General features: G+C 38.8%; 1 protein-coding gene across 2 annotated transcripts in view; it reads right to left on the bottom strand.

Moving 5' to 3' along the window:
• LINGO2 (leucine rich repeat and Ig domain containing 2) overlaps positions 1–26584 on the bottom strand; it is a 1051930-nt gene that overhangs the window by 62482 nt on the left and 962864 nt on the right. The gene's annotated exons all lie outside the window — the stretch shown is intronic.

Raw genomic sequence — 26584 nt, 5'->3', positions numbered from 1 at the left:
TAAGTTGTGAAGGTTGTACTCTACTCAGGGGCCAGCCTAGGAGGCAAGAAGAGATGGCATGGCATTTAACTCCTACAAAAGTGCCCTGACAGCTGACTGCCAACCCTCCTTTGCAGGCTAGGGCAAGGGAGATCCAAGCCTCAATTCCTCCACTACAGCCATTCTATGAAGCTATCAGTGGCCCTTCCCAGCCCAGTTTGTGGACTACATTCTGAGCCCCCCTTAGAATTTCTCTGCCCTGTTGTGGACTTGATAGGACAGGACCATCAGCAGGATGTCCTTTCAGAGGCTACACCCACTCCCAACCTTACTCTCTCTGGGAAGATCAAAGTTTTCCTTGGTAATTCCTTCACCTCTATCATGTTCCTTGCTGCCTCTTACCTGCCTGGAGCCTGGGTGACAATGAACACTTGTAAGCAACAAGTGTGTCCCCATGTTTCACAATCACTGCCCCTTAATGGACACTCTCTTTGTCATGGGGACCAAAGGGGTGAATGTGAACTTGAGTTCAATAGAGCAGGCTTGGGCAAGGCAGCCAACTTCCCCACTGTGGAGCCAAAGGCTTCTTCTAAAGGGGAAATTTGACCAGCATTTTCCCAGCCCTGACAAGGAAATGAGGCCCATCCTGGAGGGGAGGGGCTGGTGGCTATTGAACCTGGTAAGGATTCTGGCACTGCACCAACTGCAGGCAGCCCTCATTTGTTTTGCTGCCTAGCACTAGGGCAAGATCATTGTTTATTATGGCTCCAAGGCAGTCATCATTTCACATAATGTGAAGATTTTTTTTCACTCAATTTACTTTCATGCTTTGGGCTGATGAGAATAATAATCACATGTTGATTACTGGCACCTTGACAGATGATGCTTAGAAAAATGCAGGTCACTGATCATTCTGACCCTGTTTTCCCCTCAAACACTGAAGGTTGTGATTTGGAATCTCAGTTGCTACTTTTCACATCCCCAAGTTTCTGATGCCAAGAAGACCAAGACAAAATATTTCTTTCAGGTGCCCCTAATTCCTGTAGTCTGTGCTATGGGATAATTTATGCTGATTTGTTTTAAAGAGACAGGCATACATAATTCATGTCCTGTGCATTGAGGCTTTTGGCCATTGAAAATACTATCTCTCTTTTGGCAGTGCTTGTAGGAACTAGCTACAATAAACATTTCATACCTCAGTGGACACTCTTTTCTCAGCTAATATAGGAGCCTGATTTTAAATGTAGAGACTCCATCATGAGAGGAGTCTATTTAATGGTGAATTCAGCCGAGTATTTTTTCCCCAAAGCATAAAATGAGCGTATTATCAGTATCAATAGTTGGATTTTCTCAAAAGGAGTCAAGGTATGAATGGGCATGAAAGGGAAATTAAATTGAAAGTCTTGATGGTTTCATGGTTGGAGGCCAGTTTATAACTCAAACTTACTAACTGCTTTTGAACTAACCAGGAGAATTGTAGGGTCAGAAAATGCACAAATGTGAAGGGAGGCATCGGGGCGGGGCTTCCACTCAGAAGGCAGAGGGCCAAACTGGAGACTTCTGCAGCTATGGGCAGGGTGCTACTAGGAATGGCTGAGCTTATACCTGTGTAGACTACAATGGTATTAAATATAATCTACACAAATAGAGCCAAACTGGTCTTTTAAAATGCAAATCTCATCAAGTTGTTCCTCTCCAGAAACCCCTTCAATGGCTTTTTCATTTAAAATGGGATGAAGACCCAAGGAGCCTGCATAATCAGGGCTCTGTTTATGCTTCTTCCTCATCATGCCTGCTGCCCACTTCTTTACTGTGCTCTAGTGAAGAAGGCTACTTTTCACTTGTCCACAACTGCAGACTTTCACCTCAGAAACTTGCTTTTACCATAAAATTCATCCTAAGTGCCAGTTCTTCATGGAGTTTTCCTTTTTTTTTTTGTTTTTTGTTTTTTTTTGGCAAGTTCATGTCCTCTTGATAAATATCGTCATGTACTTTTTGCTTCTGTAATTTTTTGGTTATTTGTAATATTTTATTTTTTTTGGCACTGCACTAAATAGTAGTAAGCTCCTTAAGGGCACCTGGACTCGATTCACAGATAGGTCATTTCAGGGCATAATAAGCCCTCTATAGTAGTTGCAATCCGACTGAATCAATTTGAACAGTGGTTTTCAAACATTTAGAGCATCTGGTTAAGGGACAGACTGCTAGGTTTCAAATGTTCTGCTTCATGGGGGTGGGATTCCAAAATTTGTGTGAGTTCTCAGTTGGTGCTGGACCTATGCTTTGAGAACCACACAGTATTGGGAAGCCTTTCTACAATGACACTCTTACCACAGGGACCCCAAGTTGGAAGCTTTGCACTAGGCTCCATCTCTGCAACTAGCCAACTGGAAGTCCTTAAGCAATCCCTTCTATTTTCTTCCCAGTTAATAAATCCTTTTTGCCTCTTCCTTTATGGTATTCCCTATACCTCTCTGGTCCTTCCATTCTGCTATATTTCTGGGTGGGGACATTATAACTTTACACCTCAACTACTATAACCACATCCTAATCATTTTCTTTGTCCCACACTGTCTGCCCCTGGAATGCCTCATTTACTTTATTGCCAGTTTTAAGTGCCTCAGAGGCCAGTATGACCATGCCCTGCCATTATCTAACATCTTGTTGGTGACATCAGCATTCAAGGCTTTTTACAACCTGGACCTCCCGCTTCCCTGGCCCTAATGGAGCATGAGACTCCTTGTAGCTTACTGAACTTACCTATTTATCCATCTTTCCTTACATCCTGTCACCTGCAAAGGGGCAAGCCTTGACTAACTAACATAACCTTGACCTATAGGTGTTGAAACATAAAACATTACTTATATTTTTAAGTAGGCTCCACACCCAAATGGGGCTTGAACTCATGACCCTGAGATCAAGTAACATGCCCAACCAACTGAGCCAGCCAGGCACCCCAGAACATTATTTAACAGAAAAGTCACTGAACAACAGTGAGTCTTCTCTTCTGCACACTAGAAATAATCTTAGAAGGCACTTAACTGGGGTTAATCTATGCCAGATTTTTCTTGTCACTTTACATATATCAATTTACTTACTCCTTACAAGTTCCCTCATCTTACAGATAAGCAAACTGAGGCAGAGAAATTAAGAGACACTTTCTAGGTCTTTCTCAAAGATTCAAACCCAGGAATTTTGCTGTAGGAGTTCATGATTGATCTTACCATGCTATACTGAGAAGTAGCCTAAATCATGCCTAAAATTATCTAGAGTACCAAGAATTTGTTCTAGTTTATTGAGCATCACAAAATCACATGAAAAATAAATTTTTGATCACCTGTTATGTGTGGGGACCTAAGACACATAGTAGAGAATTAAGCATGGATAGGATACAGAACCTAAGAGACAGTCTAGTACTATTGACGGAGTCACTGGGTTACTGTATCCTGTTCCTCACCTTTAAATGGAGAAAATAATTCTATTTCACAAAGTTTCTAACAGGCTTAAATGTGAAGGGTGTATGTAAAGCATGTATCACAATAACAGACACACTATGCCTCTTTAAGAATTGAGAGCTGTCATTTTATCCCTGTTCTTGAGCAGTTTTCTATATATTTAGGAGACAGGAACTGGTAGCAGTCCTCTTGGATTAAAAATTAATCTACTGTAAATAGTAGCCTCAAAATATCCAAAGAACACCGGTTATGTCCAGGGGAGCCCCAAAAGCTGTTTAGGAGGGATGGGTAACATCAAACTAAAGAGGAAATCAAACTTCTAAGTCATAAAACTATTTCCAAAGTTTTTTATTTTAACCAGTCACTAATTAATAGTTACGTACTGAGAACCCAGGCATTAGAAACTATGCTAAGCTCCAGGAATCCAAGAAAAAAAAACCAATAGTGCTTATGTTTTTTTCTCTCCAAACTGTTTTCGTCAGCCATGCTATATTGTGATCTGCTAGTATGGACCTCTTTGTCCACTGTGTTAAGAATGATTCAGAGGCTGAGTTGAAGCTTGTATGGAAAATATACCAAAGACCTTACATTTGAATGAAACGAGGAGGCTTGGGTGGGTAGGTTCTTAATACAGCTTTTCAATAACTAGGCAGGTACAATGTTGCCATATAAAATCTATACTTCATCCATTCTCATCTTCCATTTTCTTAGCTTTTCGAGCCTCTGCCAGAGTAACAGCTGTATCATAAGCTGATATTATGGGCATTTAAAATATAAGTGGTAGAAGTCGGATTTGGGTTTCTATATGTACCGTATATACATACTACCCACAAAAGACTCTATCAATACACATATGATCATTGAAAGTGACACTTGTACCTGTATGTTTATACATAATGCATATACGTGTGTGTATATAGACACACATACTCAACACATATTTGTAATAATCAAAAATTTACCTCTTTGGGTCTATGGGACCAGTTTAATTTTGGTGCATCAGGCCCCAAGGCAACCATCAAACACTGCACAGACAAGCAGTTATTAGATGCTTACTTGGAAGGCTCACAGAAGCTTTCAGAAATAGGACTGGCAGGCGTAGATGAGAGTAAGTATATAAAAAGCCTTCTGTGTAGAGAAACTCCAGCATTGTGTCTTTCTCCCTATGAAGAAATCTGTTTAATTCTTACTTTGGTGATTTTTAGATGTCCAAAAATAAGACCCTTTTAAAAGTAAAGATAATTTTCTATCTCAAACAGTGATTTTCAAATTTTATTGTGTATTATTATCACTAGAGTCTATCAGGCAAATGCAAGGTCAGACCCACCAAATCATCATTTCTTGAGGGGTGGGGTCTAGGAATCCAAATTTTAACAAGCATCCCAACTGTTCTGCTGCTTTTCATCCGTGGCCAACACACTGAAAATCGCTAAAGTGGAAATTAAAAACAGGCAGGGTACTACTCCCCAGAGCTGCTGAGAAGACAGAAAGAAGATGCAAGGCTTGTTGATCTATTTGGCAGGAGAAATGGCTATGCCACTTCGAAATTGAGAGCCAGGTGGGGTAGTGTAGCACTCAGATGACCAGCAGCAGGAGCAGTGAGGACTGGAACCACACTGACAATGCACAGAACAGTCAAAAGTAAGGTAAAAAGGATGTTGCCAGGAGACATGCAAAGTGTCCTGAAATAGGCAATAATAAAAGACAACTTTAAAAGCATATATTGAGATATTAAAAGTTTATGGGAGCACCTGGGTGGCTCAGTTGGTTAAGCATCTGACTTTGGCTCAGGTCATGATCTCACAGTTTGTGAGTTCAAGCCCCGTATTGGGCTCTGTGCTGACAGCTTAGAGACTGGAGCCTGCTTTGGATTCTGTGTCTCCCTCTGTCTCTGCCACTCTCCCCTGCCCCACCCCCATCTCTCCCTCCCTTTCCCAAAAAACAAACATAAAAATTTATTTTAAAAAGTTTATAATACTTAGTATATAGGTATTAGATTGCTTTTAGATTTTTACTTCTTTTAAAACTTCTCTGAGTGGTTATTTTCCTACTTAAAAATAGAAACACATTTTTCTTATGGTCTAAATAAACCTTTTCTTTTCACTCATATACATATGCATATGCTGATACAGGTTTCACATCAATTTCATCACTGGCTAATGGGAACTGTTAACTGTTTTAGAGAGTAAGGATAAATTTCATGAAATGCTATGAAGATTAAATGCAACAATGTGTGGAGAGCTCTTATAATAGTTCCTGGCAACTAGACATTTGACAAATTATATTTATTATTAATTATTAATGTGTAATTATATGACTTCAAATGCATTTCCTATTGGTTCGATCCAGGGTGTTGGTCAGAGAGCAAAGCTTTAAAGGTGCAATCATTCCAGAGTCCCTAGGTAAGTAGGTAGGTAGCCAGGCTCCTACTGAAGGAGGCACAGATCTCGAGTGATAAATGTGGAATCCTAGAAATCAGAGCAGATGATGCAAGGCTCCAAAGATCAGAAGAGTCAATCTGATCTCAAAGGAGAAGCTATTCTGACCTGTAAAATTCTCCTGATACTTTAGGCCATATCTGGCTGTCACTGAAACGGCAGGGAAAGCCAAAGTGTGGGGAAGGAGCAGTAGTGGCAGATATGAACTTGGGCATGAATAACTTGTGCTCAACACAAATAGAGGCTTGAGGAAACATCTTCCTTGAGTGAAGCCATTTCTGAGATTCTAAGATAGAAAAGTAGAAAACGAAGTGCATATTTACTTTTACTGTTTTAAGAGGTCTTATTTATTTTGAGAGAGAGAGAGCACAAGCAGGGGAGGGGCAGAGAGAGAGAGAGGGACAGAGGGAATCTCAAGCAGGCTCTGTACTGTCAGTGCAGAGCCTGATGTGGGCCTTGAACTCATGAACCGGGAGATCATGACCTGAGGTGAAGTTGGATGCTTAACCAACTGAGCCACCCAGGAGCCCCACTTTTTAATCTTAATTTCCTTTTATCAAATATGTTAAATTTTATAGGATTGATACACTTTCTATTTACCTATGGACTAATAAGTACAATACCCTAAACTAATAGACCCACTAGTATTTAAGGAAGTTAGAAAAAAAAACTTACAAAACTCCTGAGAAATATAAAAAGTTTACTATTGCACCCAAGATGAGACACAAAGGCCCAGAGACACTTGCCTCATTTGTGAGCTAAATATTGGCAATCACAAATACATAAAATGGTTTGAAACTGTCAAACAAAGGAAGCACTGATTAGCCAATGTGCTTTAAACAACTAACAAAAGACATTAAGTGCTGTGCAGGGTCCTCGAATCACTGACCCTGCGGTAATGCACTATCACTGAAGTCTGAGGGAGTGACTCACTCACACATTCTTCTCTGAACTAATGAATATTACTAGAGGCAAAATTCTAGTATGCTGTGGCCCTACCATACAGTATAAACGACAGACCAGAATGTAGTTTCAGAAGGTGGTACGGGTAAGAGCAGAAAATGAGAGGCACTGGTCCATTTATGAGGGAAAAAATAGAAATCTGTAAAAGGCAAACATGGATTCCAAATGACACTGCGGGGTCCTTTGGTTACTATTTCTGAAACATGATAAACTCATGTCGTCTTTTAAAAATGGAAACAAATTGAAACAACGGGACATAACATTCTTTTGTTTGTGAATGACAAGTTTCCTTAACACCTTCAGAGACTCTGATATGTACATCTTGGCATGAAGGTAGGGCCTTAGGAGGAATTAACAAGACACCCCTTAATTCAAAGGGTAATTAGTTACACAGGCTTTTAGTGAGTGCCTATGTGCTAGGCACTCTTCTAGGGCTGGGATGAGAGCAACAAGCCAGAGAGACACGAATCCCTGGCTTTGCTTACATTCTGGTACGTGTGTGAAATTCAAAGAAAGAAGACACGCCTATAGTCAGTGCTAAGAGCCATGGAAAGAAAGCTGGGAAAGAGGAAAGAGAGCACCACGGAGGGAGGCGATAATTTTAAACAGGAGGCCACGCAGGGCTTCACTGCAAAATGACATTTGAGCAAAGACTTGAAGGGAGCGAGGCAGCAGGTGTGGTTTTACCTGGAGGAAGAGCATTCCCAACAAATGGAACAGCAGATGCAAAGGCCTCAAGACGGAGGCATTTGTGGCATGTTTGGGCAACAACAAGGAGGGAGAGAGAGTAAGGGAGAACGGGGGTGGGGGGGCAGCAGTGGGGAAGCAGGTAAGTGAGATAAGCCAACTCATGGAGGACTCTGTCGACCACAGGACCTGGTGTTAGATGCAAAACCATCACAGGGATTGACACGTCTTACAATTAAAAACATTTTTTTAAATGTTTATTTCTTTTTGAGAGACACAGAGAGACAAAGCACAAGTTGGGGAGTAGCAGAGAGCAAGGGTGACACAGAATCCGAAGCAGGCTCTGGGCTCTGAGTTGTCAGCACAGAGCCTGATGCAGGACCTGAACCCATGAAGTGCAAGATCATGATCTGATATGAAGCTGGATGCTTAACCAACTGAGCCACCCAGGCGTTCCATGTCTTACAATGTTGAAGGGCAACAAAAGATTCCATGAAGGCAAGGGCAGAAACAGAGGGCTTTAGAAAACTGCGGAACAATTCTGCTGAAAGAAGATGTGGCTTGCACCAGCATGTGAGGGGGAAGGTAAGAAGCCATCAGATTTTGGGCATCTATTGAGGGAGACCCGATATGCAGTGTGAGAAAGGAGACTCAAGATTGACACCCAGACTTTTGGGCTGAATAACCAAAGGATAAAGAAGTCAGTGTATACTGTTCAACAGTGCGTGCAAATGTACTCGGCCCATGGGAAGAGATTTGAATTCAGAATAGATATCACAAAACTATGTTTGGTGTTTCAAAGACGTTGGATGCAGGGAGGTGGAAAAGTCTCACATGATTCTGTCCATCTCCAAAGATGCTGATGAGAGTCATGGCTGCCCCTTAGCCCCAGGCTCTTCCTTTTTTTTTTTTTTTTTTAAAGGTACCAGGTCTTTCCTCTTCACATTAAATTGCAATGTCAATCATGGAAATAAAATTTCAATTTCTTTATATTGCTAATACTAATATTTATATGGCAGCTAACAAACCTATTTGGTCTACACAGTGTAGATTAATTCAGAGTCATGTTATTCATAGGACAGTAGATACCGTTGGTCATTCTTGAATTCCTTCTACTCCAGTGCTGCCCATGTGGTCTTAAACACTTATGAATGGAAAACTTATGACCTCCCAAGAACAAACCACAGAATTAAACTTCTGTTGGCCTTTTCTAAACAGGAATCCTATCTTACCTGCTTCTGGATTGCCAGTGCTTACCAGTACCTGCCATGTAGCATGCACTTAATATATGTTTCTTCAGTTTTAGTTTGGGGCTAGTAAGCCCATATACCTGTCTAATCCAAGGAAAATCAGAATTAAAATAGTTTGTTATCCTGAGATAGATATGCTGTTCTATATACTCAGGAATGGTGACTTAGTTCCTTAGGGAGCAGGCTTTAATGAAGAGATAGGAATGACTTGTAATTAGTGTATCAATCATTTGCATGTGAATGGATGCTTGAAAGCAATTTATTCTCTTAAGTAGCTTAAATATTCCATGGTAAGTGTGTTTACCCTATTAATTTGCTAAGCAAACATTATCTTCTGAGTCAGAACAAGGCTAAACTTCAGCCCACCTTCTTGTCCCCATCAGAAATTCTGAATCCTGTGTTTGACTTGTACATCTTTGACCAGCTGCTGTTCTTGCCAAGGCCACACTGCCCTGAGTGGAAGCTGGAGGGTCCGAGGGAGCGGGAGGGTAGGTGGGGAGCGGGGAGAATTTTCCTGAGAACAAGGTTTTAAACCATATGATCACTTCCATACTTTTCTAATTCTGAGGTTTGGCTCTATAATAATTGATGGAGTCTAGGTGATGGAGACTTTGTAATGTTAGGTCACGTTCTCCCCATATCCAGGCTCCTTTTTGGTTCTGAATAGATTTTAAAATTCAAGAAGTAGTAACTCTTTCCCGGAGACAGCCTGTAGAGAGGATGCGATTTCTCTGTTACATTCAAAGTATCAGTGGCGGGTTTTGTTAGGTTTTGGAGACCTCTCAGTGAACAAACTGGGACCACCCTACCATGTATTTTTTTTTGACTTTGAATAAATTGAGCAGTCTATGCCTCTATCCGCTTCAATAGAAGTGGATGGCTTTCGACAGATTGTTTCTGTTGGAACTTAGAATTGGCCATGGTCTTGCAGTGTGACCTTACTTACCCTCTCAAAAACTTAGTTTCCTCATCTGTAAAATGGGGACAGTGAGCTAGATGCCACATGGTGGTGCTGGAGTGGGATTGCTGAAATAATTATGACCCACTCTAAACTGGCAACCATGATTACTGTTTGTCCAGGGCTGGTTGGGCACATCCAGGAGAAGCCTGCAAGCTCCTTTTCAATTCTGTACTGTCCTGCAGCAAATGGTCCACGACACACTCATCTATCACAGGAAAACAAATCATCGCAGGGAGATATTAGTGATTCTATTCTTAAACTGTGGGGCAAAATGACACTTCATCATAATCCTCAGGATCCTCCTTAAAATACCTGCAATCTGGCATGGTGTTGTGGCAGCCAACTGTGTACCAGGCAGGCGATCCCTGTTAGAAGTTGTTTGGAGATTAGAACTCAGAGAACAGCTGGGTACCTTTGTTACCAGCAGGCTGCTGACTCAAAATGATGGGAAAAGAAAAAAAATTCTCACTGGGATGAAGAGGGGAGAGAAAAACCACAGAGCTGGGGGGCGAAAAAACAGCTTTGGCCTTTGAAAACAGATTGCTCTGCTGTCCTGTTATGAAGTAGGTGTATGGGCATTCACAATTCCACACAGGGCCTAATCCAATTCTTTGAGAAAAAAAATACAACAAAAAAACACAACAGGATAAAAACCCAGGGCCAGGTGCAGGCTGTTTTCTCTTGGTACTCCGTTTGAGGAGGCATTTGTTGCTCTATTTATATTATGAAAGTGCACCACTGCCCTCTCTCTCACTGCCTGCGCCCCTCCGCCTCCAGGACTGCAGGAGTGCTGACCATAGAAAGGACCCCCCCGAGGAAACAGAGAAAGATGCTGCCCTTGTCAACAATTTAATAGGATTCACATAACTAACTGCTCACGCCTCACAATTCCAGGCAGGCAACTCTTTGTGGATTTAGTTGCAGAGAGTCAGGGAAGAGGAATATATTCCATTTCTAAAGCGCTTCAGGCACTCCCACTCAGGCCTTCATGTAGCTTACTGAGATGGGCAGAATGGATTTTCTTAGCCCCTTTTCCAGATGAAAACACTGAGACCCAGGGTGGTCAAGCAACCTGCCCACGGTCACAGAACTAGGTCACCAGAACCAAGTGACAGACTTGGAATCATGGCATGAGGACTCATGACCCACTGTTGAACATACATGGACATAGGCAGATCCTGTGGCATCCAAAGTGCTTTGGTTTAGCTGAGTCTTAACTGATCCAGGCAACAGTGCCAGTGACATCGAGCAAAGAGTGGACAGCCAAAGGGCTACAATGTTAAAGTGAGGATTTCCATCAGGCTTTGCCTTCTCTTTCTCAAATGAAAAGAGATCTGTACCTGAAAATTTTAGAAGACCAGCCTTTTTAGCTTCATCCTTTCTCTGGTTATTTATCCAAATGAAATGCCTTCAGCTCTCAACTGATATCAACAATGTGCCAGAAAACTAGACTATACAGCACAAGCAGAAGCCAGTACTATTGCAGAGAATAATTCAAAGTCTGTACCACTCTCAATTTGCTTCCACAATCTCATTAGTTATTTAGATTGTGTCAATGGTCTATGTGAGGATCGAGGTGACTTCTGTTCCCTTTGCCCATGTCCACTGGGCCCAGCAGCGTATGTTACACTAAATAGGTACTCAATTCTTCTACCAAATGTCCCCTGAATTAGTAGCGTGTCTTCGGAACAGCATTAATTACATTAATAAACAGTTGAAAGAATGTCAGTGATGACGGAGGGTTGGGAATGGGGAAAGATTCAGCGCCCTGTGAAATGGGAGAGTGTTGGGAAACACTGTGGCAGTTTTGGCGGGATGGGGTGGGCCGGTATCACAGGTTCTTCCCCTCTGCACAGGCTTACTACTCTGCCATACAAAAGTCAGGCAGGCAGCTTTAATAGGTGGTAGGAAGAGACACAGCAGAAGGAGTATAAGTTGTTATGTTACAGGGTTTTTAAACATTTATTTTAAGAGAGGAAGAAACAATGTCCATACACACACATGTGAGCAGGGGAGGGTCAGAGAGGAGAGAGAGGAGCCCAAGCAGGCTCCACACTGTCAGCACAGAACCCGACGCAGGGCTTGATCTCAGGAACTGTGAGATCAATGATAAGCCAAAACCAAGAGTTGGATGCTCAACCAACTGTGCCACCCGGGCAGCCTGCCATACTATAATTTAAAAATCCTCCTAGGAAGTAAATATACCAAAATTTCAATTAGATAATTTCATCATAGACTGATTTTCTTTCTCCTTTTTTTAAATATATTTTGAGGACGGGATTTACATTCATGTTGGCAAAATTCCAAATAATTACCTTAATTAATTTTTTTGAACTGTTTCCATTCTGCCTAGGATTAATACTGCTCATAATGAGCTCATGTCATCTGTGAAATATTAATAAGCATGATGAAATAACCAGGATCATCTAGCAAACTTATGAGGAAGAGTGAAGATTTTGCTGAGTTTAGTTAAAGCTTGGCATGCATTCAGCCCAGGTCATGTGTTTAGTCTCCTTGAAGGGCATTTACTTGGCAGATAATGATTTCCCCCTACCCCAACCCCCCAGTCCATCCTCTGGGCCCTTGTGAGTTGTATTCTTGTAAACACAACTTCAAATACCACTTTCTCAAAGAAGAAGGGGCATTTATTTTATGAACTTCGGCAGGTCTTCCTTCTAAGAGATGCCTTCGCAAAGCTGCATTTGCTCTGGAGGTCTCCAGCCCTCCCTGTAGCCTCGCAGGCTCCTCCTAAGTGAACAAGCTCCGTCTCCCCTTCTGCTCTACCTTAAACCTGAGAGGTGTTTGTTTCCCGGGCCGGGGCTTGCTAGGGCTCAGCCGCCTGCACACCAGCTGCTGCTCTGCTCCCCAGTGCGCGTCTGGTAACAACACAGCTCCTTTGCCAGTTGTTGAATGGGGAGAGGGGCAGCTGTGAAGGACAGAAGAAAGCTGATTATTCATTTTCTTTCCTTTGGAAATTCTGCTTTGGGATCCTGGTCCTACTTAGAATGTTTCCCCTGAAGCCCATTCCATTTAGCGCTTTTGCTGGGGAGCATTTTCTGTTCATTTTCCAAAATGTAAAGCAGTTAGTTGAGAATATATATATACACACATATATACCTATGTATATCCTAGTTATGAAAGCTCAGCCCGGCTTTTCTTTGTGTCCCAGAAGCCTAGAATTTTAGTGATGCATCAAGAACTCAAGTATCCTTATGTGTGATACTTGCATGATAGGGATTCGCAACTCAGTCTATAAAACAATGATAATATCTCTAGGCTGCAGAGCGAAATGAAAATTCATCCTGTTCTGGCCTGGAGAACAAGAGTTTATTCCCAAAACGAGTTCTCAGGGATGACAGCCAGTGACCTATCACTTTTCTCTTATGCGTTCAAAACACTATTTAAGGTAATAATTGCCATCTTGTCTTCAGAGATGCGTTGTTTCCTCATACTCATGTGGCTCCAGTCTTTAGAAGCCAAATCAAACTTCTTCTTCAAGTGGGTCAGTTAGGAAACACTAAGCAGTATTAGTTGTGAATTTTTGAATGCGCAGGAGTCTGGGGCTAGCTATGAGCACTGGGCAGATTAAATCTATTGCTGGAGTTCCTTTCCATTTCACAGTAATTGCAAACCACAGAACACTGATGCAACTCATTAACTAATGTGCCTGTTTTGATATTCAAATGTTTCCTAAAGAAGCAAAAATTATTTATTAGCTTGCAGCACCTGCACTCTAGAAAATTCAGCCCTCAGGGTCTTTTGTTACAATGGTCTGAGGTTGCTTTTATTTTCCTAGTTTTTGTCAGCACAGTGATGCTCAGTTGATACGTGTTCTTTCTCTGTTTTATGATTTATGCTTCTGAGGGATATGTATAGGCAAAATGGATGAAGCCATAAATTTCCTTACAGGACATATTTTAAATGACATTACTTTGAATTTGGAACCTGTGTTCTCACTGTGGATATCAATGTCTTTCTCAAAACAATTCAATAAATAATTTCAAGGGCAAAGTCTCATTTGTGAAGGCCCTTCACAGTTAATAGCACTAACTTCAGACAATTATAATAGTGTTTCTGTATGCTGCAATGTAAAATAGAATCCAGTATTAGTAACCAGGAACTAGAGTAGTGGAACTTGTTAAATTCAACATAATGTGATAATTAGCCACATATGCTATTATCCAGCACATAGTCTCATAACTAATAAACCTTATACACATTTGTCTTCAGTTGAAACATGTAAGTATCTTGTTGATTTTTTCCTTAATAATTACATGTATTTCAGGGCAACATTATTATAAAATTTGAAGACTGTCTTAGGGCATTAAAATGGAAGTTAAATCACTCTTTCAAACATACAGAGCTAATATCACAGTAGGGATATGTATATTGAAAATATATTGTTACTCATTAGTGAGAAAGATCTACATGACTGCAAAAGCTTATTAGCTTTCATAGATCCTCTTGCTTTTAATCTTTTATTATTCAAACAAGGAAGAAATGGAAAGAGCAGAATAACACATGCATTATAATACTAATACTCATCAGGTTATTGATCTGATGTAGTCATTCAATTCCCATCCTTCAGTTTTGAAAATTAATTCTGGTTGGAACGGTGCCAAAGAAAAATGCAGTTCATTTATTTAGTAAAGTGCTTTGAGACTTAAGAAATCTTCCTGCAGAATGTCAGAAAAGGGTTAAATTTAAATGAGCCCCACAGGGGGTTTTGTATTGGTGAGGCAGCAACTATAGAAGAAGCCTGAGCATCACATATTAAGCAGGATTATTTTGTTTTGCAGGAGAAAAGGGAAGTTTTTGAAAGGGAGAATCTAGACCATGTAAAAATTATGTGCTGTTCTGAGGCAATCTTCTTACCAGCATTTGCCGGATTAGTTATTTCTTTTTACCAAAAGCAAAAGGACACAGGGGTGCTCCAGATCATGGGAAAGGAAAGGAGAGGGGCCATTAGGACACCGTGGAGGCATCTGATATCCAGGGTAGGGCAAGCTTTAGCTGGAGATCCAGAATCTGTAGTGGGGCTCCTGGTTAGCTAAACCATGGTGGTCAGGAAAACCAGAAAGGCTGAAGTTGATATTCTAGCTCTAGCAGACCCATGGCTGAGGGTATTTCTCTGTCTAGAAGGCACAATTTGTAATTGATGAAGGCAATAATCTTTTGGCCAAAAAAAAATGGCTTTCATTTGAGAAGTGTCCAAAGAAAAAGTGCTGCTTTGGAAAAGTTGCAGAGAGTGACAATCAATGGGAAAAAAATGTTAGCCCAAAGACTGATACAGCCTAAATAAAACAGGATGCCTCCTGAATACTTATTTAGATGGAGGAAAGAGGTTCCCTCTCAGCAGGATACTGGAATATCATGAACAGAAAAATGAAAATAGATGTGTGTCAGATTAAAGATGAGTAGGGGAAAAGGCTCTTTAACGACCCAGTTTAAAAAAATCAGACAAAGTGCTGAGAAGCAAGAATATTTCTAGAATAGGAAATGGTGGGTTAGCTTAGTCTGGACAAGAGGTTCTAAACAAAACTTGGGCCTGGAAAATAGCAAACTATCAATCTCTCCGAATGAGGAACTAGTGTTTAAATAAGAAATGTGTCATGCTCATTGCAATTTGTTATATCAGGGCCTCTGCACACATCTTGATGTATCTCTGTGTAATTCATCCACACTGCTGTTTTGCTTATTCTGGATGAGTCCTTGTTTCCAAAGTTCCAAACTTCAGCACTCCATTCAAGTGGTGCTAATGTAGGAAAATATGACTCTCAGTGGAACCAAATAAGTGGTCATAAGCAATGATTGCTCAGGGTATGGAGGCAACTCTGAGTTAGGCCCATGATTACACAAACACTAGTTTTGCAACCAACAGCAGCCCCCTCTGACTTCAGTCTACTTTCTTAGCAAGGCCTGCTAGGTCTTGTCTCCTGTCCACTGCTCTAGCACCATGTATTGCCATTCTTTGACTCGAACTATATACTCCAGTCAAACTAAATTGTTTGCTGTTTCATAGTTTGAACAGTATTTACTTTTACTAGAATTTATTTCTTCTGCTTATTTGCTTGGTAGGTGCCTATTCATCCTTCAGCAGCTCAAATAATCTTTTATCTCATTCAGGAAGTATTCCCAAGCCCTTGGATAGTTTTATTTACTTCTTTCTTTGCACTGGTTTTGTACCTTGCAGATTTTTCATTCCTTGCACTTTCCCACTGCATTTAAATTTTTGGTTAGATGCTTATTCTCTCTGTTGTCTATGAATGCTTTTGGGGTTAGTGACTGTGTCTTATTCATTTTTGTGCCAGGATTGCTGGCCTAATGCCAGAACTTCCATGACAGGGGTTCAGTGACTCATCACTGGATGAGTAGATGGATAAAACTGGAATTCAGGAATTCAAATAGGGATTACTATATATGGTCGCCTTCAAGTCTAGTTTTAATGCAATATCTACAGGTTGACTTCTTAAACTACCTCCTCTTGCAAGACAGTTATGTTAGGTGCCAGCTACTCTTGAGTTATTTACAAGAAATAACTCATTTATAATGTCACCATGGCCCCGTGAGGTTAGCATTAGGAATATTCTGTTTTTAGGTGAGGAAACTGAGGCATAGCAAGGTCAAGTAACTTTTCCAAGATTACGCAGTATCAGTACCTGGCCTGGCAATAGAGCATGAGAATGAGTTGCAGAGCTGAGCTCTTAACCACCAGGCCACACGACCTTAACAATGAGTGGATTTATGAGCATAGGGCTCTTCTTAGCTACTTTTGAAAAATGAGCTTGCAATTTCATTTCCTGGGATGATAAGAGCATTTTAGCTGAAGCAACCCTACATTTATAATGAATTTAATTTGAGACCATGCCAGGATAGACATTCATAATGGTTCATTTAAGTAACTGTTCATTAAGTGGCTGGGGAAAAGGAAACCACTATGAGACCAGAAGAGTCCTCTCATAATAAAAAGAAAAGGATGTGGGAAACCAAGAATCTGAGGTATTGGAAACATGTATTATAGAAATTTATGTAGATGTGCACATGCTCATCTTCATAAATTTTAAAAGCATTGCTTATTAAATTATGATACATGTAGTTGTCCACATCCATGTAGAGATCACAGAAAAATACTCCAACAATGTATTTAAAAAAAAACACAGAACTTTTTACCTGTATTTTTCAAACATTCATGAAATGCCTTCACAAACCACAGCAATATATTAAAATTCCTATTTGTTTTCTGTATTGACAACTCCATGGTTGCTTGCTTCCTAGCACCTTTTTCTAAATATTTTCTGAATGAACTGTCTGAATTTCTTCTTCCTGGGCCACAATTCTTTTTGATTCTCCACTACAAAATGCCAAAGAATGAGCTTGGCATGGAAAGACCATCCTGAGAAAACAGGGTAGGAAAAGAAGTTTAGGGAAAAGCCATATTTCTTTAGTAGGAAAGCGGAAGAGGGCCTCTGTATATTCAGTTTTCCTTCCAACTCACAGAATTGAAAAACAAATACAAGTTGCCTGTGGGGTTCCTTTACCTGAATGTTCAAGAAGTATACTTTTCTATAAATGCCGCTCAATGAACTAAGATTGTGCCCTTAGTTTTAAGAAATTAGGCTAACAAAGATAAATATCAATAGATTTAGCTATATAATTTAAAAACTTTTTAGTTTCACATCAAGAATTTAACTTCAAAGAGAAGCAGATTTTTACACAGGCAAAATGCAAGAAAACACATTACTGTCTATACATTCTAACTTATATAGGAAGCACAATTCATGGTTGGGAAGAGGAGAAGAAATATAAGAAAGCTTTACGAAGAAATGCCAACTAGCCCACCTTGAAGCATAGGAGATGTGCATGTGTGTGCGTGCGTGCACATGTGCAAAACAAGTCGGATCTCTTATGATTCCACTGCATATATATAAAACTTTAGGATCTTGAGTGTAAACAGGCTCATACCTGGACAGACCAGCTATTCACCTGAGAAGAGAAAGGGATGAAAAAAATTGTGACTTTATGACATATACCCTCTGACTGAGGGCTAACTCAATCATGACAAATCTCAAATTCCTGATGTCATTTGACCAGACAGAACTATTTAGTCTCTTAAAGTCTCCTAGTTAAATTTTTGTTCCTTACTAGACAAAAATACCAGTGCCTCACTTATTTGGTGTTGGGGCTCACAAGGTCAATTTCTGTTATATTTCTTCTAGGAAAGTTTCCCTCTCTGACCTACTGCTCCATGGGTCACATATAGGCTGAATTTGTTTCTTGTCACACATTTGCCACACTCCTTGAAAATGGAAACTCTTAAAATACATGCCAAGCTTGAGCCCATGTTCTAATCAGCATGAGATAAGGTAAGCTATTTTATTTTGGTCCTACAAAAATTTTCAAAACCATTTTGCTCCATTTGCTCCATTCAGAGTATAAATCAAATTTTGAATGATTATCACTGCCTTCCTTACACACTACACTTTGCCTTATTATTTTTCAGATTGCTTCATTAAGTTTAGTTGTGGTCTCTTCAATTCCCCCCAAAGAATTTATGCAATTGAAGCAAAGGCAAATTACTAATAGTTCACCTTCAACAATATGGCTTGGTGTTTAGGAAGACTTCACTATCAAAAATGAACCCAGACTTCAAAACCTCCTGAATTGGCAATTTCCTAGCAATGGTCCAGTGTGACTTTCTTCTCAACTTTAAGTGGTTGTTCAAACAAAGAGTGCATGAAGTCTTTTTTTTTTTTTTTAAAGCATAAGACAGATCACTTTATTGTGAAAATGCTTTTCTTTTCTTTACATTTTAAATGAGAAAATTCTTCTTGATAGGTTTATGTAAGTTGCTCTGTTATAGCACATTGGTTTATAATCCAACGTTTTATAATGATTCTACTGTTCCAAAATTGATTTAGTGCTGCCTACCTTAAATACTGATGCTGTTGGCTATCACCCCTTGAATGCCTACTATTTGAGAACCACTTTGCTCATCCTGTCTCCAAACCTTAACATCCCAAGGAAGTTTTTTATTAATCATAATTTACTGACAAAGCACCTGAGGTTTGGAGAATTTAACTGCTGTCTCCCATAACACACAGACTAATTAGCAGAACCAGAACTTCGAACCCTGGGATGCCTGGCTCCAAAGTTAATGGTTCCCCTCCCCACCCCACTACAAAATACACGCTATTTTCTTGAGGTACTGCCCACTAGATATCAGGCACTGAGCTGGGTGCTACAGCAATAAAGAGATGTCTACAGTATATGTTCTGCTCTTGAGAAGTTATCAGTTTGGAAGGAAAGGCAGTTACTTATAGTATCTATGACAGGAAGGCTTCATCAAGTGGAGTCTCACTCTCTGGCTAGGTATAATCATGCCAGATGTCTGCTGCTAACATTTTCTCCATGGGACCCAGGGTCTAAATAGAGAGAGATACCAGAAAGTTACCACTGTGGAAAGCTGAAAAATGTCCTTTCTAAAGGTATCTAAGCATGCTTTGTCTAAATCTAACACCAATCTCTTCACATAACACTTTGTTAACTGTTTTCCCAGAATTTGGAGGTAGAAGAGACTCATAGCAAAGGAGCCAAACTTCAGACTTAGGTCCAGATCAACCAACCTCCATGAGTTCATAAGGGCTGGTGGAGAATAGTAGGAGGGACACTTAGGCTGTTGTCTTAATATTCAAACTGTGCTGAATAAACAAACTGCCTGAAATCACTTCTTAGGTGTGCGTTTTGGTATAAAACCTACTCTGAATTGCCTTTCTTTGAGTGAAAATAGTAATACCAGTTGTGTAGGGTATAAGGTGTGCTGGGTGTCTTTGTGCACAGAAGTGGGGTGTGTGCATGAGACAGAGTATGCAAGAGAGCATGACAAATATTGGCTAAAACAGGAAGTCATTTTAAGAAGGACATTTAAAAAATCCAATCCAGTTGAACATTCTGAGTTTTTAAAATCTCAGTTCTGATTTAGTGAGGCTTGTAGTCTACCAACAAAAACAAAAAAGAGAATTACAGAAGAAAAAGATAATTTCGACTTGATCTAATCAAATCAATTCGTATTTGGCAGAGATGATTTTGGACCCAGAGAACTTAGACATTCTTTCAGGGCTGCATAACAAGGTAGTGACATTTTAATTCATGCATTCCCCCCCCCACCCCGCTTCTTCATGGCACTTTACCTTACAACATACAAGTTTGTAGTTGTGATTATTGTAATTTGGAAATGTTTACAACTCATTAATGCCTGGAGTAAGGAGTGCAGACATAGGCGTCAACCACAAGTAAAAAGATTTCTTCTTTCAAAACCCACCAACTATTCTAGCACCACCTCCTTTGCAGTAGCTAAGCCAATGAGGTGTGGTAGAAAGAAAACAGTGTTAAGATTCCTACGGAGCTGGTTTAGAAATTTAGCCCTTGACTTCCTAGCTGTATGTTTTTGGCTTAAGTTACAGAACTTCTCTAAAGTGGTGAGAATAAAATTTACCTCTCTACATGCTTCTGGAGATTTAATTAAATAAGGTATATGAAGCACCCGGCTTAGTACTGGTACAAATGTTAGTTCCTGTCAAAGGTTGGTAAAAATGGTGGATACAAATGAGTTAGGGTCTGCATATGTCATACTTCCTTTTCCTACATTTGCTTTCAATTTAAAACTCTAAAGGCCTGACTTTGAAAGGCTGCTTGTAGGACCACCTCTGAAATAAGATAAGTGACCTAATTTACTTCATTATGAACTGACTTGATTTGCTTTGTTATGATTGGTGGAGTCAGATGGTAAGACTGTACACAAGGATTCTAAAAGAATGGCTCTATGAAGGATGGAGGCTCAACTTAGTACTATGGAATGTCTGTGATTGGGTTCATGGCAGTGTCGTTCTTCACATCCTTATCTATGCCCCCTTTCAGTAGGAAGTATCTATGATTGTCATTACCCCTATCCCTCAAGAATGAGGAATGGTCAAAAGCCAGGGTGGCATTGGCCCACAAGGACCCAATAGCTACCATTTTGTTGCTAAATATTTGCTACATTTATTGTCTATAAAACATTTGCCTTGTCACCATTGCCTTGGATTGCTGATGTTCTGTTCAACTGCATCAAGAAACATCATCTTGTCATGGGAATAGCTATTTTTTAAAAGACTGAAAATAGGAAATTCATCACATTAATACCTATTAATCCACCATAATCATCACCTATAATTTGACCCCTTTTGGTCTACTCTGCATAAATCAGTGTGTTCCACGTTGAACTGTCAATTTATATAAAACCGTCAAGGCCAACAATAGGGTTCTGGGAGGAAAAATATTTTAAAAAGTCACTTGTATACACTGGGAGTTTGATGACAAGATAGGTCTTTGAATGTCATGTTTTTAATGACATTTTCTGGTTTCTTTAAATTTTGCATACATGCTATAGCAAAGACAGTGACCTCACCAAAGGTCATCATTTTTAATCCTGAATCCTGGTATTACTAGTTTGTACAGGATATGAAAGGGAACTACAAATTTTAAGAAAATTTTTTTTCTACACATTAAATTTTATTGCATGCCTTATGGAAAAATTCACACCGTTAATCTATTTTTCAGTATTTTGTATCCATTTCAGAATCGCACTAGAATCTCAAGATGTTAATGTACTTGTCTCATTTCTATTCTGCAATGAAAAATACCTTATATTCTTTACTCTTCCTCCCCTTCTCCCCCTTGTATGTTATGTTTGACCTCTTTACTCCTTCTTCCCTTTAACAAATATTAATAATTATATAAATGACAATTATTAATAATATTGAAGAAAAACAATTAATGTTGGCTCCTCTTATGGATCTAGAATTGTCAGATGCCTGGTTCAGTAGTATGGGGGAGGGATGAGGAGCAGGAATAGTGTAAACATTTCCACAGGAAAAAAGCACACTTTGCTCTAGTGTAGTGTAATTTTAGTACATTTCATGGATCAAATACAAATGGTGCCCAGAAGCAGCCATGCTCAATTAGGGGCACCCTGCCTGATCTAGCCCCTGGGGTTAATGAGACACTTGGTGGGACAGCCTGGCTTCACCAACCAGACAAGTAGAAGATGTCAGTATGTACCTCTTGGGCATTTGAAGCTGGCACTTTTCAAGTTTCCTTGCTGCCTGGCAGGGGAAACACTTCCTCAGACACAGATAAAACTGCAGTAAGAGTGGATAGTGAGGCTCTGGCAACCCTTATTTCGGAGAGTCATCCTGGTTACCAAGGATGTTGATCATGTGTCCTCAACACATAAATACACACATCACTTAAGAGCATTGACTACTTTTCATACTCCATATGGAGGAAGAATTTTCATTTAAGAAGGCTCACCCAAAAGGAATCTGTTGAGGGATACACAGTATGTAAAAGAAATGTGGTTGAGGGTGAGGAGTCAGAGAATTGGAAATGGGAAACAAAAATCATGCAAATGCATATATGCTTAATAATATTAAAAAAAAGAACATTTTGTTCTTCAAAACTTAGCATCAGAAATGTTATCCTAGCTGTTGCTATATTTTTAAAAACATTTCCTTATGAAAAGTTTCAAACATATACAAAAGAATGAGGTAATGAACTCCCATGTATCCATCGCTAAACTTCAGCAATGGTTTAATTATGGTCAATTTTGTTTCATCTGCCCAACTCATCTTCACCCAATCCTCCACCCTTGTTAGAATGAAACAATCTTGACTTGATTTCAGTTTTAAGAATTCAGCATATTATCTCTAAAAACTCTTTAAAAGTCAATGAAAGCTATAAACTAAAAAATTCCATATTATCATCAAATATCTATGTAGTCAATATTCAAATTTTCCAATTGATTCTATTAAAAATTTTTTTTACATTGTGTTTGGATCAAGTCTCAACTAAGGTCATCAAATTGCAATTAGTAGGTGACATACCTTTTACTTATCTTTTAATCTATAAGCTTTTAATCACAGGATTTCAAGTAACATTTGAATTTTAAACTCCTGTTCTTTGCACTAGAGGTTGTAAATCTGCCTTTAAAACAATCTGAGCCAACATAAATGTCCAAATATGGAGAAGCAGTTAAATAAACAGTGGTGTGTGCTTTGGGTTAAATACTGTGCAAAGTATAGTTGAAAGAATACTTTCTCTGGGGAACCTAAAGAAAGCTATTTTTGAGCCTTATTTTATCATTTGTAAAATAAGAATAAAGGAATACATTAAACTTAAAGACTAAATAAATTGATATACACACATCTCCTATCACAGTGATCAGTGTATAACATCAGGACTGCTGGGGTGTTTTTGATATCATGTTAACATGTCTAATATTAAGACATTTTAAATGGACATACTGTATCTCCCTCTTAATTAAAAATGTTAGATTGTGGCTAAGCAATGAGGTTACTGCCCCAGGAAAAAAGAAATAGACACTGGCTCAGATATCATTGGTCAGCTTTAATTCTCAAAACAGACTTTCCTAAGAGACCATCTGAAAGCCACATTTGTGAAGTAACAGCAGGAATTTCCACATTTCAAAGTTGCCCTTTTTTTATATCAAGAGTTTGGCATTATAAGATTTACATGAAGACATATAGTAATTAAAGAGAATTTTAAAAGCAGCAAGAAAAAAGAAGACAGGGAAACCCCATAAAGCTATAAGCAGATTTTATAGCAGAAAGCCTGAAGGCCTAAAGGGAGTGCCATGATGTATTCAAAGTGCTGAAAGGAAAAATAATCTTCAGCCAAAAACACTCCATCCAGCAAGGCTAGATCATTCAGAATACAGGAAGAGATAAAGAGTTTCTCAGACAAAGTTAAGGAATTCATGACCACTAAACCAACCTTACAAGAAATATTAAAGGAAACTATCTGAGTGGAAAGGAAAGACCATAAGTAAGGATAAGAAAAGTAGGAAACATAAAAGCAGTAAAAATATGTTTATCTGTACAAATCAGGCAAGAGACTCACAAAATAAAAGGATGTAAAGTATGATACCATATACCTAAACCATGAGAAGGAGAGGAGTAAAGAATGGGTTCAACCTTAAGCCACCATCAACTTAATATAGAATGCTGTATATAGAGGACTATATACAAACCTAATGGTAACCACAAATCAAATGTCAGCAATAGATATATAAAAATAAAGACAAAGGAATCGAAGCATATCACTAGAGAAAGCCAACTTACGGTGAGAGAAGAAAGCAAGAGAATAAAGTAGTGGAGATAAACTACAAAAATGACCATAAAATAATAAAAATGGCAACAAATAAATACATACTTATCAATAATTACTTTGAATGTAAATGTATTAAACATTGCAATCAAAAGATGTAGGGTGATTGAATAAATAAACAAATATAAAATCCATCTATATGCTGCCTACAAGAGACTCATTTCATATCTAAAGACACCTGCAAATTGAAAGTGAAGGGATGGAAAAATATTTATCATTCAAATAGCTGTGGAAAGAAAGCTGGGATAGCAATACTTTTATTTAAAAAAAAACTTTAACACTGTAACAAGAGTTAAAGAAAGGCACTGTATAATCATTAAGGGAAGAATCCAACAAGAAGACATTTATGTAGCCAAATACGTAAAGCAGTAAATAATAAACATAAAAGTAATATGATAATTGTAGGGTGCTTTTAATGCCCCACTTACATCAATAGGGAGATCATCTAAACAAAATCAACAAGGAAATAATGACTATGAATGACACATTGGACCAAATGGATTTAACAGTTATATTCAAAATATTCAATGCTACAACAGAATATACATTCTTTTGAAGTGCACATGGGGTATTTTCCAGCATGGATCACTTACTAGGATACAAAACAATTCTCAACAAATTCAAAAAGACTCAAGTCATACCATGTATTTTTTCTTACCAAAAACTATGAAACTAGAAGGCAACCACAAGAAAAAAATCTAGAAAGACCACAAATACATGGAGGTTAAATTACATGGTACTAAACAATGAAGAGATCAAGCAGTAAATCAAAAAAGAAATCAATAAATACATGGAAACAAATGAAAATGAAAACACAACAATTCAAAACCTTTGGGATGCCATAAAAACAGTTCCAAGAGGGAAGTATATAACAATCCAGGCATATCTCAGGAATCAAGAAAAATCTCAAATAAACAACATAATCTTACACCTAAAAGAGTTAGAAAAAGAACAAACAGAACCCCAAAGTAGAAAAGGAAGGAAATAATAAGGACTAGAGCAGAAATAAATTATATAGGACTTCCCCCTCTCAAATAGGACAAATTAATGAAATTAGAAACTGGTTCTTTGGAAAAAATCAACTAAATCGACACACCTTTAGCCTGACTCAACAAAAAAAGAGAGGGGATACAAGCAAAATCAGAAATATAGGAGAAATAACAACCAATACAACAAAAATACAAAGGATTGTAAGAGGATGTCATGAAAAATTACATGCCAACATATTGAACAACCTCCATGAATAAATTCCTAAAAACATATAACCTCCCAAAACTGCATCAGGAAGAAAGAGAACGGTTTAACAGACTGATTATCAACAATAAAATTGAATCAGTAATAATAATAAAAAAAACTTCCAACAAACAAAGTCCAAGACTAGATGGCTCACAAATGAATTCTTCCAAACAGTTAAAAAAGACTCAATACTGACTCTTCTCAAACTATTAGAAAAAAGGATGAGGAAAGAAAACTTCCAGATTCGTTCCATAAGGCCAACATCACCCTGATAACAAAATCAGAGAGACAGCACTAACAAAGAGAAATACAGGCTAAAATCTCTGATGAGCATAGATGCAAAAATCCTCAACCAAACACTCCCCAAACAGAATCCAACAATACATTTAAAAAAATCATTCACCATGATCAAGTAGGATTTATTCCTGGATGCAAGGTTGTTTTAATATTCAAATCAGTCCATGTGCTATATCACATCAATAAGAGAAAGGATAAAAACTATATGATCATTTCAATAGATGCAAGAAAAAACATTTGACAAAGTACAACATGCATTCATGATTAAAATCCCTGAACAAACTCGCTTTAACAGAAACATACCTCTATATAATAAAGGTCATATATGAAAAAACAATTAACATCATACTAAATGGTGAAAAACAGAGTTTTTTCTTAAGGTCAATACAAGACAAGGATGTCCACTCTTACCACTTTTATTCAATATAGTACTAAGAGTCCTAGCCACACCAATCTGACAAGAAATAAAAAGCATCCTATTTCGTAAAGAAGAAGTAAAAAGTTCACTATTTGCAGGTGACTTGATACTATATACAGAAAAGCTGAAAGAATCCATCAAAAACCACTATAGCTGAAAAATGAATTCAGTAAAGTCACAGGATACAAAATCCATCCACAGAAATATGTTGCATTTCTATACACTAATGATGAAGCAGAAGAGAAATTAGGAAAACAATCCCATTTACAACTGCACCAAAAACAACAAAATACCTAGGAATAAGCTTAACCCAGGGAATAAAAGACCTGTACTCTGAAAACTATAAAACACTGATGAAAAAAATTGAAAGGGACACAAACAAATGGATTGTAAAAACAAATATTGTCAAAACGTCTGTACTACCCAAAGCAATTTACATATTTAATGCAATCCCTATCAAAATACCAACAGCATTGGGACGCCTGAGTGGCTCAGTCAGTGAAGCTTCTGACTTCGGCTCAGGCCATGATCTTGTGGTTTGTGGGTTTGAGCCCCGCGTCAGGCTCTGTGTTGACAGCTAGCTCAGAGCCTGGAGCCTGTCTTCAGATTCTGTGTCTCCCTCTCTCTCTGACCCTCCCCTGCTCACACTGTCTCTCTCTCTCTCTCTCTCTCTCAAA

This window comes from Suricata suricatta, chromosome 13 (assembly GCF_006229205.1).
Source record: "Suricata suricatta isolate VVHF042 chromosome 13, meerkat_22Aug2017_6uvM2_HiC, whole genome shotgun sequence".
Taxonomy (NCBI): Eukaryota; Metazoa; Chordata; class Mammalia; order Carnivora; family Herpestidae; genus Suricata; species Suricata suricatta.
This window is presented reverse-complemented; position numbering and strand designations above follow the sequence as displayed.